Source organism: Micrasema longulum, unplaced genomic scaffold, assembly GCF_059751315.1.
Source record: "Micrasema longulum isolate JH-2025_06_02 unplaced genomic scaffold, ASM5975131v1 h1tg000281l, whole genome shotgun sequence".
Classification (NCBI taxonomy): domain Eukaryota; kingdom Metazoa; phylum Arthropoda; class Insecta; order Trichoptera; family Brachycentridae; genus Micrasema; species Micrasema longulum.
The window spans coordinates 328,750-342,513 of NW_028277485.1; the positions used below are offsets into that span (position 1 = coordinate 328,750).

Below are 13,764 nucleotides of genomic sequence, written 5' to 3' on the forward strand. Positions count from 1 at the left end.
TTATTGGTGTGCGTGCACGAGAAGATGTACGAATATAACGAAAGCGATGTCAGTATGTAAAGACTAAGTGGTGTGGCTTTCTATGCTCTGTGTTTGTAATGATCCGATACAGTTTCCTAGTGCTTCCCTGTGATTCCCCTCTCCCTGCTATGCTTTAAGAGAAAACGCCACCTCACCTTTCTTTATACAAACATATTCCTGTATTTTTCCACTAGAACATTGATATTTTTTTTACACACTATACATATTTACTGTTGGCGTATCTCTATTGTTTTGCTTTTTTGTTTTTAGGAGCAAGGTCCATCCAAAAACACAAAAAAGGACCCAGTTTTATCTCCCTTCTTTGGACGTACGATATACAAACATAATTAATAATTTTGAAAAAAATTAGAAGTACCGACACAGAATTTTTTGATTATACTCTTTTAAAAAATAAAACGTAAAAAAAATTGTTATGTTTTGAGGGGCGAGAAATGGGACAACGAAACGTCGATTTTGTTGATTTTGTCGATTTTATTTATAAAAAATCAATCTGACGCGACGATCAGTTGTCTTTTTCGCACTACATCGGGGAAGCATTAGCGAGAGTGAGAGAAAGACAATATCCAAATACCAATTCGTCAAAATTCTTACCTACCGCATATCAAAAGTTTTTACTATCTCTCATCATAGATTGATTCGTCTAGTGCCGTCTTTCTCCCAGGGGTGAATCGTCCAAATAAGCGATTATACACAGCTTACCATCATATTTGACTTTCGATAATAATGTTTTATAGTGATTATGTTTATGGGAAAATAAATAAAGTAAATGTTGTTTATTATAAATCAAAACCGCCGTTGATATCTTCATACAAAAAAAAAACATAAAAGTGCGCCATCTTAGCTTATTCTTCCATACAAAAAAGTAAACCATATTTTACATATTTAACCTAGTCAAGTTTTTTATTACTAAAAAAATATTAAAACAATTGCTTGCAGATTACAAATATTATTTGACGATTCTCTATTTGGAAACTATTTTTTCGAACATTATTTTCGGATGACTGTTTTTCTTTGATAATATACCGTTGACATATTATTATGTCACACATAGGACATGTGGCGTTTGAAGTGGCCGTTTTTGGGCATTATTTATTGAAAAGGAATCGGCCCATTCTTAATGTTGGCATATCAATCATGATGGAAATATCTACTGAATGTCATTGCGTGATTTTTAATAAACTTTTGTACTAGTATTGTATTAAAATAGTGTAGAATAAAGCTAAGTATATTGCGTGGTTAATAATGGTTGTGGTTTGAGTTGATTTTCACAGAACCACAGAAAAAATAGTAATATATTATGTACTCATATGTGGTTACAAATTAATGAACATTTTTTGTAGATTACCTATAAAATAAATCACAACTCGCCATTCTCCACATTGGACATCTTGTAATCTTCTTGAATAAAGCATTTATTAAAAATAATGAATCGATATCCATTATTTAATAATAATTTTCGAGCGCCAGCTCGCTTGTATTGACAGAGGGTACTTGGAGCCGCCACTGCTCCTAACGAGACGAGGCTCTGAGCCCATTACATTTCTCGAGCTCGGTGCATTTTACCGTTTCGCTAGTAACGCTACGCCAGAATAGGACTTGGCCACAAAGTGCACGCGGTGATGATGCACTTCTAAGGCCAGTTTGTTCAATGACTGTTAACATTCAACTGTCATTTACGTTGCAATAATTTGGTCCTTTAACCTGCAGTTTTCAGTTAAACACGCGCCAATTTATTTTACAGGACCTGGTACTTGAATGCCAAGGAAAAGTAAGATGAGCCATTAAAAAAATTACGTCAAAACAAAATTATTTATTCTCATTTAGGGACCTACCTTACTATACTTAGATGTATTTTAAAAATCTCATTTCCAATCTTTTTATGTCCTTAAAAATATCAAGCCGGTTCAAATCATTAATATACTCCATACTAATATGTGGCAAAAATTGTACGTTTACTTGGTTCACGGACAGGCACCAACACACTAACATAGGCTTTTCAAACATTCGAACACACCGTATATACCCACAATATGGTCCAATATCAACTTTCCCTATGCACCTGGTGGTGCATAGGGATCTGTATTAGCACAGCAAATGAAGTGTATCTCGATCATATTTTATAGGAAGATAAAGTGATCAGTCTTACGATGCCAGGTGCCAGTCCGAAGATAGTGAAACACTGCAGTGTAAAACTACCGTTAATGATAATACATGTCGACCTAGCCAGGAATCATACCCGGGATCGCAAGCGCGATAAGCGAACACGATAACCACTTTACTACGAAACGGACTTCTCCCCACTTAATTTTCTTTTTCAGGATTTTTATCTAGCTATCAATTTGAAAATACTTTTCAAATATCTGTACCTTAGAGGATAAAACACAGGAGTCCACTTTTTGCCATTTTAAAGTTAAAAATGCAGAAATTATCGCAATAAGCTGTTTTATTCGTGAATAAAACACCGAAGTCCAGTTTCGTCATAAAGATGCATTTTTATGTTGAAATACAAATCTGATGTCCGCTTTGTTTTAGTGGAAAAAACATCAGACAAAACTAAATAAAAGACTCGAGACAACCTTTACAAAATATGTTAAAAATATGATAATTTACAGTAGAATATGAATTTAAAAAAGCATTTTTTTGTTAAATGTATGTAATCCGCAAAGGTTTATATTTTTATTTTATTATTTAAGGTAAAAAAAAAATAATAATAAATTTAAAAATCTATAGTCCCAGATACGCTATTTTAAAGTGTACTATTATTTTAAAAAAATATTATTTCATTTCGAATGTTCTTTATATATTTAAATTGTCTCATTTAGTTCAAAAGTTATGTTGTTTTGGAAATCGCACAATCACAAAATCTTGTTTCCTGAATATTTCGTTAAATGTGACTTCCGTGGTTTATCCTTTAAACTTTAATTTTACAGGTATGCATTTGTGTTTTAACTTTATTTTATGAATGCGGCTTCATATTTGAACATTCGCTGTGTCATGCTAGTAAAATTATTTAATTTAAAAATTTCTAATGAATTTGAGTCAGTAAATGCACAGAAGCGGATAATTGCGTGTTGTTATCTTATTAAATAAGCCCAACCAATTTTACAGGCAATATTTTAAGTAGGTACAAAAGTTTAAAAGGAAAAACCAAACATTTTTTTTCCTTGGCTTTTTTAACTAGAGCCCATTAAAAATGTTAAGCTTCCGATTTTTTTTATTTTATTTTAATTTCGATTTGAGATTTATTTTATTTAGTTATTCATTATAATACGTATACTACTTATTATTGGTTAAGTACTGCACAGTAGATTGCCATATAATTGATTTTTGTGGTGTTTTCTTAATATGTTATTCCGTGGTTTTTTATTTGGATCTTGGACAAATGAAACAAATAGACCTTCAAAAATTTAACGAAATATAACATAAATTTAAATAATTAATTTTTGAATTATTTTGTGCGGTGACCTTTTGCTGCATTTACGGCTGGAATTCGTCGCGGCATGCTAAAAATGTTGTTTACTGTATTTTGCATCACTTCGCCGTGGTTCCAGAAAAATCATAATTAATTGTTGTTGAGTATTGATAAGGAAGTATCACTTTCTTTTTTACAATTTTAAATTAATAAAAGTCTATAAAATACTGTCGAACAAAATTTTTTTTGTTGGTACTTATTAGTAGCACAAAAAATATTTTAATTATATAATTTTCAATTCCTGCAAAAAAGGTTCATTGCATAGGCCACGCCCCTAATACGTCACGATTCGGTTAAATTTTGGACTTTGTGACCGTTTTAATTTATATAGAACATCGTCACAAATCTCGACGTCACAAATGACAAGGCCAAACATGTTGCGTTTTTGTGAAGACATTTTTTTTTACAATTTTATTTTAAAATCACGCATGAAAACATTTCTCCATTATATTCACATTGATTTTAAAATACAATTGATTTTTCTAGGTCCAATTCACATATTTTTATCGGTATTTCCCTATTATTACACTTTTAGACGTTTCTTATTTGAAGAGCTCCCTAAAATTGTTTTGAGGATTCAAATCTGGAGAATTCTCAGGCCAATCTGAAACATAATTTTTTGTAAAGTAAATATGTATATTTAATGATGGACCTGAATTTATGACATGATGCTCTATCATGCATCAAAATGCAATAACTCAGGGCATAGAGACAAATGTGGGCAATAGTCCATTCCAAGTCTTCGTAGTTTATAATGGATCATAGGGATAATAACAGATGTAGGATGTCCAAACGTTGGCACAATGCAGCCCGTATAGAATTATTAACCTACTCTTCTTCTGATAAAACTAGTTTTTGGAAATTATTTGAAAAAATTGATTGATCCAAAATGCAAACCCAAAAGTACACACAACACATTTTGAGTTAGTCCAAATATATGTAGGGACTGAATTTCATCAACTACGGAGTTATCAATATTACTAATTAGGTATAACAAAGGTAGCGACCATTTTAATGAAGGGAATACGAAAGTCCAACATAACCAACCGGGTCCAAGTAGTATTAAATTTGAAAAATATTTTTATTCAAGCGTTGCCTAGTGTGTAGCGAAATGATTCAGGCAGATAAATCTCTCCCATATAAATCAGGGTTTTGGCTCTTAAACTTTTCAATATTACGTGGCTTTTAGATAAACACTACAACGACCTCCCCTTTACTACTTGAAAAATTACATTGGAAGCGAATTTAAAATTAACCTGAAAAAGCACATGATGACCACACTAACCGGACGAGACATAACATGGCTTGACCATATAATATTTCTTACCCTGACGTGTTTTTAATTTTACATTTTTTAATAATAAATTAATTCTGCAATCGGAAATCGTGTGGAAATTAGTCGGTCTCATTAGTAAAGTTTAGCAAGCATTATCGAGAAAATCAAGAAATAAGTTCTGCGTTTGTTTGAACGTGTAGAGCGAATGGACGGCGAAAAAGCGGTACACTAGATTTGAGATGCGAACGTTGATGTTTGTTAGTAAAAGGGATGGAAAAAGCTAGAAACCTTTAGCGACAAGTCAATGCCTAACATACGCATTCCTTACAGACATCTCTGGTAAAATAAATGATCGGTCATAATCTCAGAGTAAAAATTCGCTCAAGCGGGTGGCGTATTACTATATTGCTCCGAGGTTACAACAGTCCATGCGTCAGGTGTCCGGCGCGCGTGGCAAACGGTAAACATAGTTGGAAGTTAATATTGCGTGTGAAATCAGTAGGCAATCGTTCCGATGACTTCGCGCACGATAGCCTAATGCGCTAACCACTACACCACGCGGATGGAACAACTTATAAATCACTCTCGTTCATTTTATATTCCATTGTTTTGTAAATGATTGACTTTGTTAGGAATGAAGTAATAAGAGAATGAACGCAACAAACTACGGAGACTATTGGGATTAAGCGGAGGCTTGACCATGTACTGCTGATGCCTCCTGAGAGCCTAACCACGCTTGCCTACTTTACAAGACATCAGGTTCTCAACGCCCTGGACGTCTACTGCTGACTGCATCTCTAACGAAAGAAGAAAACCAGGATGGGTGCCCCTGGGGGGGTAATACGATTTTTCCAAAAAATAAATTTGGAACGCCTTTGTCGTACGCAATAGAGCTAAAGGGCTTCTCTAGCAAATTATTTCTCGGAGTAGAAAGTAGAACACACTGGCTATTAGGTAAAATACGTGTCGTATCTAGTTCTAGTCGACCGCTGTAATTGACAGATATTTCATCACAAACGGAGAACATTTTTGACAAAGGAATGGTCTAGGTACGAACTTATTTATAGGACTAAGACACTTAGATACTTGGGTAGTTTAATTTTCACCCCTCCGTCACTCAGTGAAGTAATTAACTCATTTATTGACCGTCCAGATTTACTATAGTCAGTGTGTATCGATATAGGTAATGGTCAGCATACCCACCATAAATCTCCTTTTTATTTTGCGAGTTCTCGAACCATTTATGTACTGGCCTATTTACTAATGAGTGGTGAGTATGACGCGAGTAATGAGTAATGAGTAATGATAAGGACAAGGCGGATATATTTGGTTCTGGACTAGCTAGTTATAAATAGAGTCTGTCATTTTTTTTTCTAGCTATATAACTCTTCGACTGAAATGATTGAAAATGTTTTTGGCTTCTTAAAAATGTTTTTACTAACTCTTGTATGGCGAGGCTAGGATGTAACACCAGTATACATAGGACACAAGACTTGATATGTCTCTCTAGTTTATATCTTACTTTCTATAATTTAAAAGGATACTTTAAAAATTCAACAAAAATTGTTAAAAAATTTCACGATGAAGTATTTTTTATAATCATCAAATGGACGTTTTCACATCGGATTTGGAAAGTATAATTTCTAAAATACGCTGGATTTTTAATTAAAAAAATGTTTATCCTTCCTATGCAAAGAAAAAATATACTCATGAAAATGATGCCAATACCACAATTATTCTGTTTTACTGTATAGGACAAAAAAAGTTAACTACCCCAAGAAAGGATTCGGTCTATTTTAGTTATTTCTTTTCTTTTGGTTTCAAATTAAATGTCAAGGTCACGTCAAAACCCGGCTGACGGTTAAAGAATGACTAAATTCGCGTTGAGCATGATTTGAGTGTCATAATTTTAGAATGCTCGGGGTAAAACGCGATCTGGCGTTTCATACATAGATTATGGCACTAGAGTAGTGATTTTTGCACAATTTTGATTTGAGCACGACAAGGACTCTTAACCATTCACATGAGGAGATAAAACGAAAAACTAACCCTTATTACGAATACATAAATAGCTCAAAACGACTAAAATAAATAACGTGTGTCCTTATTTACGAAAAATCGTATGTTCAACCAGATTATAGCAGGCAAGCCAACGTTCGGGCAGGACAACGTCTGTCGGGTACGCTAATTAACAATAAAAAATACAGAGTAAAATTAATTGAATTAAAATAACATGTGATGCAATAAAATAACAATCCAATAAAACAAAATATAATTAATAAATTACCCTAATTTTTCAAACTGAAAGCCTAGTACATGGGTTTTTGCCATATTGATTTATATATAATTACAACTTAAATATCACTAAATAGTGCATTATGTTTTCATTGCTTTATATGTTAAATTGGAAATATTATAAAATGTATAACTCAATGAGTAATAAGATAAAAGACATATAATATAACGCTCGCGAAAATGACACGGGATTAGAAAACGCGGTCTTGAGAGTAAAATTATTTTGGTACATAATGTTACGTAAGATTTTAGGTTCAGCTAGAGTAAACTGGTTTTAAAATCAATATCAAACTCCCATTTAAAAGGCATCATCTTTAAAAAATATATAAACATATTACGTACTTAGAATAAGAGTTTATTTTTTCGGCGTTAACTTTGTGGACGTAATGAATATGAAATAAATCATTTTATTTTATAGACCACACACGAGTTCATTTCAAATGCGGATACGCAGTATTCATTATCAGATGAAATCAAAGGCTTATATTTTCGTATCCAAAACTCATCACCACCCTTTTCGCGCCTAGTGGTGCATAGAGCATTGCATTTATAAATGAAAATGCACTGTGTTTCGATCATCTGTTAAATAAAGGTAAGATGATCAGCCCTGTGATTCAGGTGCCAGTCCTGGAGCAATTAAATATGGCATTTAAAAATAATTTTAAATATTCATTTGGGATATCCACAGTACAGAAAATATATGTTCATGTACAAATGAAAAAACATAAAATGAAACCAATAAAAGATATCCACAAAAATACACATTTACAAAAACATGATACAAGAATTACAAAAACATAACACAAAAAAAACATTTAAAATAAATATTTCATGTCCACCCTGCCAGGAATCGGACCCAGGACCCCTAGAATGGTAGGCGAACGCGCCAACCATTTTACGCCTTTTCACGACACTGGAGTGCAGCCATCGAGTCGAAAACGCACATCCAGGGTTCTGGTTCACTTTTACACACAAAACTGTATTCTTCATACGCCTGGATACAGAAATTCCAAACTAGTGTTTAAACTTAAAATTAGCTCGTGTGTGGTCTAAAAACAAAGTTATTATTTATGATAAGAGTTCGAGTGTCATTTCAATCAGTTTTAAAAAAATCAAATGTCCAATGGAATTAGGAATGCCCATAAGCCTCGAAAATACGATGAAATTAAATAACGTTATGTTAACTTAGAAGTTACTTATGTATTGTGTACAATTTTTATATTGAATTATATATTGTGTGATTTTTTTTTTTACCAAAATTTTGACTACTCCTGTATAGTTTTAATGAGCGTATCCATCTCGTGATGTATTAGTCAGCCCGTTTATCTACCATGCAAGGGGTCTCTGATTCGATTCCCGACATGGTTGACTTGATTTTTTTATTTTTTTAAATATTTTTTTAAATTTAATTTTTTACATATTTATTACAGAAATTTACAAGTAATTGTTTATACAACAAATTAATTAAGTAGTAAAAGTAAACATACATATTTATTTTTGCTGTTGGTTCATCTAAACTGCCTAACTAGGGATAGCTTCCTCGTTCTAAGGCAGTAAATTATGTATTTTATAATAATATCAAAAAGTAATTACAGTTTTATTATTATGTGTGCTTTTTCAGATTTAAAAGTAAATACTAAATATACAGTGAAAACATAAATAATACCAAAATCTTTATATCCTAAGTCTTATGTGATTACCAGTAAAATAAAAAATCAGCTTACGCCCTTCTACATCGGACAAAAATTTATCTGACTCGCTCCGACCAATATGGATTATAAATACAGTCAACACCTTCCTCAGCCTGGCAATCCTACTTTAATAAAAAAGGCGTTTTTACACTAGAATATTTCAAAGTCCCTGAACTGGTACCCGAAACGTAAGACTGATCATCAACGAGTAACAAAAAAATATCAAGATACACTGCGATTGGTGTACCAATGCAGTGCCCTATGCACCATTAGATGGGGAAAAGGAAAAATGATGATTATGCTTTCAATGGAACATTATGTTTGAAAGACTTTTTGAAATATGAAACTTAACGACAAAGCTGGAATGTCTTGTCTCTTGTTAGTCTGATATAATAATTATTTCCTTGAATATGTATATTTCTTAAATAATGTTGTTTATAGTATGTAGCTTATGTTTTGATCATGCTTTTTAAATCTCAATTAAATTTACTTTTTAAATATTTGTTTATATACCAATCCATAAAGGTTTATCTCATAACCTGTCGATTGGTTTAAATAAATAAAAAAAACCTGCATGCTGATTTGATTGGTGTCCTGACGAAGAGGCGGGAACGTCTTGAAACCGGTAGACATATGTAAGTCGGTGGGTGGTTATAAACAAATATTTAATAACATTAAGTAAAATGTTTTATTACAAAGTTAACGCTTTAAATATTAAAAATATTCTGCTTATTTTAAAAATAAAAATGTAGGTTTGTATACATTGTGAATCCCTGATATTTAAAACTGGTCCCAATAAAAAAACATACTTAACTTAAAATTTTGGACATGCGCAGCGATACAAAGAAACAGAAAGAGTGATTATCAGGACTTCTGAGAAGTGAGAAATGTTCGTCTAAAGCATTTTTTGTGCTAAAAAATGTAAACTATTTGTACTTTATTCTTACAGGGTGTGTTTTAAGAAAGGTAGAACCTTAGATAGAAATATTCGCCGGGCTCTTATTTTTAAAAATATTATCATAATGAGGATGTTTTTGAATTTATTAATAGATTATTAAACTAAGCCAATTATTTAAATTGTTTTTTACATATCGTATTATCAGCGCTATGATTTTTTAAAGTTTTGTATTTCCGAAATAACTCCGCGTGTGACGTGTCAGAGGTTGTTCTCTGTTATTTCTTCTTATTGGTTCGATTACGGTAAGCCAACCGGATATCCTTCACAGCTCTCACATCATTGGTTGGTTCATATGAACCAGTGACGTCAATCAAAGTACATTTTCAAGAAACTCAAAACAGAAAACATTTTTTTTCCGATTTCCCGTAGGGCTGAAGTTCCTCGTTATCTGCCTCGCACTGCATTGATACACCAAATGCAGCGTATCTCGATCATCCGTTGGTTGAAGGTAAGATGTTCCGCCTTACGCATTTGGTGCCAGTCCGGGAACAAGAACTTAATCAATATTTTATGTCGACTTGAGCCCGGTACCTCAAGCACGTTAGGCGAACGCGCCAACCACTAACTAAACTACCAGGCGAACTGGTGTCCACATGATTTCCCTTTTCAGGATTTTTACCTGAGTTTTGGCGCTATTTCAAACGAAACTGTATTCTTCATCCGCCCGGACACACATTTTTACTTATTAATATTTTTTTATAAAAAATATAAGCGTTAATTTCTGGAATTAAAGGTATAAAATTTGTTTAAGATTACTTATTTTTTAGATTTTAATTTAGATTAATTTATTACAGTAAATCATGTTTACATATTTAAAACTATTTATTTAAATCTTATTAAATTGTTCACTCGAAATTCAAAAGTACAAGCAAACAAACAAACACGCCGTTTTCCCGTAAGGGTAGGCAGAGAGGATAGAACGCCATATCACTCTGTCTTTACATATAGATCTCGCTCTCACTACATTCATACATCTTCTCGTGGAAGCGAGCTGTTTACTCCGACTTTTGAGTGTTTGTTGGATTTAGTCATGCCATGTCTTTCTAAGTCTTCCTCTATTTGTGCACCTATATTCTCATCGTAAATATTTTTAGCCATTATTTCCCTGTCCATTCGCTCTACATGCCAAAACCCACGCACTGCTACTTTCTTGATTTTGTCGATAATGCTTATCTCAGCCATTCGTGACGTACAAATCTCGACATTAGTGCATCTATCGTTAATAGTTTTATCACACAGTCGCCTGGGAGATCGCATTTCGACAGCATTCAGCCTACTTTTATCCCTGTTTTCCATACTTCGCTTCCATACATCAGAGTCGGCACTAGGACTCCATTGTGAACTGTTAATTTTGCCTCTTGCGACAAACATTTATTCACCAAGGTTGATTTAAGTGCACCGTTCACTCTATTCCCGGCACTCACCCTTCTTTAAATATCTTTCTCAGTCATTCCACCCCTAGTAAACGTACTTACCAGATATACAAACTCCTTTACCTGTTTCAGTATAACCCCATTCTCATTGATTTACATTTAATCATACTTTCATCAGCAAATCGCTTCCCTTGCATACATCGTAGAATTCTGTTACCAATAATTGCAGGTCCTCTTTGTTGTTAGCAAGCAGCACGGCATCATCAGCATACAAAAGACAATTGACAGTTAAAACCACCCATTTTTACTACCATTCTTAAACCATTCAGCTCATTCATAAAGTTATCGATATATACGTTGAACAGCCATGGTGACATCACGCATCCCTGTTTGATTCCTTTAGGAATGTCAAACTAAGATGTGTATGATCCATTTACCCTAACACATGCTGTGCTGTCCTTATACAGAGAAGCAATAGCAGGTTTTATAATATTGAGATCTATTATACTAAGATATAAATGCGCTCTATAGCTGCAGGACATGTAATCTAGATTCTATTTGTAAACGATTATTAATTCATTAAAAACTCTTCTTAGTATTTTTTTTGTAAAATGGGGGCTAGATTTCTCTACGCCCGTGCGCTCTGTAGCTGCAAGACGTGTCGTAAGCTAGCTCGTATGAAAGTACCAAAAATTTAAATAATTGGAAATGAGGATTTAGGATGCTAACCGCCTATGCGCTTTGTAGCTGCAAGATGTATTGGGATGTTTATTGTACAGCGCCCTTGAGGTGGATTTTCACAAAAATGAAGATGGCATGGGAAGCAAAGATAGCAAATTCCCGTTTTGGTGTTTTCGAGAAAAATAACAAAAACTGCCACACTAATGCCAACGAGAGTCTTTATGTTTGAAATGTTATTTTTACTGAACTTAAACTATATGATACTAATAAATTGGCTTTAATAGAAACACGAATTCAAAAAACTTTCTTAATATTTGTATTCACGGCCATTTTGAAAATTTAAATCTCAAGCCTGTCATTGGTCGAATAAAATGGCTGATGGATATTGCTATGTTTGCTTAACACTATTTTCAAACCATCATAATTATGATTTTAAACTACATTTGAAACTCAACTCATGATTTTTATAAAAATAAAGTTTATAAACTACAGAATGAAATCATTACAAAAAAAAAAACTTTTTAGAGGTTGCTATCTGTGCTACCAATTCCCTCAATTGTACTATATAAATAAAAAATAAAATGTTTTTTTTTCTATTTTGATTCAGGTGAGCCCAGATGCCCAGTAAAAGAAACAAATCATACGAAAAGGGTAAGTGTAATTATTAATTCCGATTTGTTTAATCAAAAAATATAATTAATACATAATACATGATGTTAGGTTACAATACTGCCGTGATAAGCAAAAAATGCAGTTTTTTGACAAAAATTACAAAATAAGTTGAATGTGAGACAATTTTCTACAAGAAATTTCAAACCATTTGATATAGAGCAATGAGCAGGAAAAAAAACCAGTACTATAAATGATATAATGCTTTTAAAGCAATAACACAATATCTCGAGATTTATAAGCCAAAACTCAGTGTAGGTATGACATACACAGGTTTAATGCTTTGGAAATAATCGACATACTGTGGTTTTGATAACGAGTATTTTGATTTTATTGCACTAAATTAAATACTAAATAGTGTCATATTTAAAAATATGACTTTTGCAAATAACTGCATTTTTGCTTATAACGCCAGAATAGATAACATTGAGTTTACAAGTAAATCCTATTCATTGTTAGAAATTATTTTGTTCGTTTTAAAACTGAACCAATTACTTTCAAAGTCACTCACAGAGCTGAGATTATTTTTTTAATAGATTTGTGCAACTGAATCAGGGTTACTGGCGCTTCATACAGTTTCGGCAAAAGTTGCCAAGTATTTTTTTTGGCGGCGTTGCCTTTTGCCAATAGAGTTATCAGAAACAAACGGATTTTGAATAGTGCTCGGCGCGTTTTTTTCCTTTCCTGCACATTTCATATATTGATACCATCTGCTCTAGGTAGGCAGTTGGCAGTTCACCAACTAGCCCAGGTATTAGGGATGTACAGATACATCGATGTTTTCAAGACATCGATATATCGCATAGTTGTAGATATGCGGCGAAGAGCAGTTTGATGAATCGGTACTTAAATACGTTTTTCTGACACTCTTGCAGATGCCTCCCCTAATATTGTGCGAAAAAGACTATTGCACGTCGGACTGATAATGCCTAGCTTAAATAGAAAAATACAGCTCGCGCATTTCTGTTTTCCCTAGCCCAAAAGAGTTTTTTTTAAACTAGTTACCATAACAGATTTGTATACCGTACCGTGTTATTGGATGGTCCGAGCTCCTAAAAAAAACATTTTACAAAATAAATAAAAACGATAGAAACACGACAAGTGTGAATATTCTAGTGTGTAAAAACAAACATCGCTCTAGTGCCATAATCCAGGCTAAAAATAAGGGGATACGTTTGTATCAAGAAAAGTTAGACCACGCATCCTCTAGTTTATATATATTTTACAAATGGGAAATATCAAAGTGATGGTATTTGAAAGGGGAAGTAAGGTTGCTGACTGCATAATAAATGTAAACTACGAATGTC

The 13,764-nt window shown here is 33.1% G+C and overlaps 1 long non-coding RNA gene across 2 annotated transcripts in view; it reads left to right on the plus strand.

Annotated features, from left to right (window-relative positions):
* Positions 1 to 13,519, plus strand: part of LOC148282866 (uncharacterized) — a 57,839-nt gene extending 44,320 nt beyond the window's left edge. Inside the window, exon 3 of one of the 2 annotated variants that reach the window (XR_015822004.1) lies at positions 12,396 to 13,519. This is a non-coding gene — a long non-coding RNA (uncharacterized LOC148282866). The remainder of the gene's footprint in view (positions 1 to 12,395) is intronic. The other variant, XR_015822005.1, reaches the window with a different exon arrangement.
* Positions 13,520 to 13,764: the final 245 nt, after the last annotated feature.